The 2,374-nt window shown below is 37.3% G+C and overlaps 1 pseudogene; it reads right to left on the minus strand.

Moving 5' to 3' along the window:
• Positions 1 to 1,886: 1,886 nt before the first annotated feature.
• On the minus strand, positions 1,887 to 2,005 carry LOC148522353 (5S ribosomal RNA; annotated as a pseudogene).
• Positions 2,006 to 2,374: the final 369 nt, after the last annotated feature.

A 2,374-nucleotide genomic window follows, 5' to 3' on the forward strand; every position in this document is an offset into this window, starting at 1 on the left:
ATGGTACAAATATATATACAAATGTGTGTGTATGTATGTGTGTGTATATATATATATATATATATATATATATATTGAAAAACAAGAGAATTGACAATCAGGCGACTAGTTTGCTAGATGTGTAGATTCACACACAGTAAAATGTACAGTAGATAGGTTAATGGTTTACAAATATAGTTATACCTCAAACCATATAGAGGGGCGTGTTTCACGCTAATTAATAAATATAATAAACCAATAAATAGCAAAGTGCTTAGTGCAAAATATGATATATCTGATTACATCTAGATAAAAAAAAAAAAAATTTTTTGTTGAACTCATATAGACAACAAAGTGCTAGTGCAAAAATATAGTGAATCTGAAACAAAGTGCTAGTGCCAAGTATAATAAAAATTATGACAATTTATTGAAAAACAGTGCACATAAAAATATATAAATAAATATGACCATAAAAACAACGACTGGCAGTAAATAGATAAAAACAAAGTAGAGGAAAGTTGATATTTTTAAGCAGCTTATCTGATTGAAGGAGAGAGGTAGTTCTCCACAGTGCATGAGGCAGCCAACAGTCCCAACGCGTTTCGTCACTATGACTTCATCAAGGGGATATTGCTTCAGTGTGGTGGTCCTGTATTTATACCACACTGAGTTCAAATGAGAGTCAGGTGTTCACCCTACTTCCTTTGTCTTAGGGAGACCTCAAAACCAAGCGATTTCATAATTCAGCAAGCCATCATTTAAAATAATTTGTGTTACAGGGTTTCCCATAAAGAAATGTTAGTTATAAATAGTCAAACGGCGATCTTTTAAGTTCAACTTCCGCCCTTTGTGAACTGGCCTCTGCCCTTAATTGGAGCGTCACATCCGTTCCCGGCAGCTGTGTTAAACCATAGCGCGCGATCAAGCACTTCCGTTTTCTTCCTCGTGTTCCGAACTGGGCACGTCACTTCCGCCCGCCGTGTGTTGACGTGTTCGGAGGTGAGCCGTGTCACTTCCACCAACCCTTCTGTCGTTTCGCTCCAGGACGCGGCACATCACTTCCGTCCTTACTTAATAGATGTGTTGAGCTCTTCCGCCCCATTGTTTTCTCCGGACTTAATGCTTCCGCCCTTCTTGTCTATAGAATTAGTATGTTTTTTGCCCAAGTATGAATAATGAGTAGGTGGTGTCTTCCATATTATCTGAAACTAAAATAATAAAGGATAAGCATTCCATTTAAGGAGGGTAATCTGTTTTGATGCTGGATATATAGGTTAGATCATTAAATGATTAGTCTAAGTATAACATTCTCCTTAGGCATAGATATATATTAGAATAATAATATATTAATAGTTTGATCTAAAAACACTATGAATATGTACTGAATTGTTTTATGTATATAATTATATTGGATATTGTTTAGATATTTATTCCAAAAAGGAATTTCTTTAAAAGTTCAACCAAGAGGAGCAGAAATTCAGGGATATAATAAGTTGTGAAATGTTCTTAAGGTATGGGGATCATTCTTTCACTCTTTTCCTTGAAGAAGAGGTTCCAAAGACTCTGAAAATTTCTTGGATTTTCATATTGATCCGACTCAGACAAACGACCTCTTTTCATCCAGTTAGATAGTTACAATCGGTTTTAAGATGTACTTGAAGTATGGGGATCATTCTTTTACTCTTTTTCTTGAAGGGGAGGTTCCAAAGACTCTAAGGATTTCTTGGATAATCATATAAGTCAAACCCAAGATCCACCTCTTTCCATTCAATTGGGTAGTTAGAATTGTAAAGTTCTGATATCATTAATCACTCCTTGGCCTTAAGGCTTGCAATTGTGAATATGCTATAATTCCCTTTTTAGGCATTATCATTCTCTAGCCTGGTTATATTCCAAACCGCCGGCTGAATTTGCAGCACCAGGTATTCTCAATGGGTTACCTTCCTTGGTACTAACCTGGCCCAATCATGCTTTGCTTCCAAGATCGGACGAGATTGGGCTCACACATGATGGTATGGCAGCAAATACATATTTCGATGGTCCATAATGCCAGATATTCTACCAAACCTGGACTTCCCTCAGAAGATGAACCTTCAGGGTACTACTCAGGCCCCTCCATAACCTGGGGGTATATTGGTAGATAGGAATGGAGCATATCACAAGAAAGGAGCAATTTCGTAGTATTCATTGAAGCCTTTAGGTGCCAGTGTGTCCAGTTCAAACAGCCAGAACATCTCTCTTCTTGATAGCAGATTGCCCAAATCCCCACCTCTTTCTCCCAGAGTAACGTGTTCTATTGCCTTGAAGGTGATATCTTCGGGATCCGAATTATGTTTTATTGAGAAGTGTTTGGAGACTGCATGTCCTTCAACTCTGTTTCTAATGTTCCTAATGT

The sequence above is a fragment of the Taudactylus pleione genome, unplaced genomic scaffold (genome assembly GCF_031769625.1).
Source record: "Taudactylus pleione unplaced genomic scaffold, aTauple2 ptg000146l, whole genome shotgun sequence".
Lineage (NCBI taxonomy): Eukaryota > Metazoa > Chordata > Amphibia > Anura > Myobatrachidae > Taudactylus > Taudactylus pleione.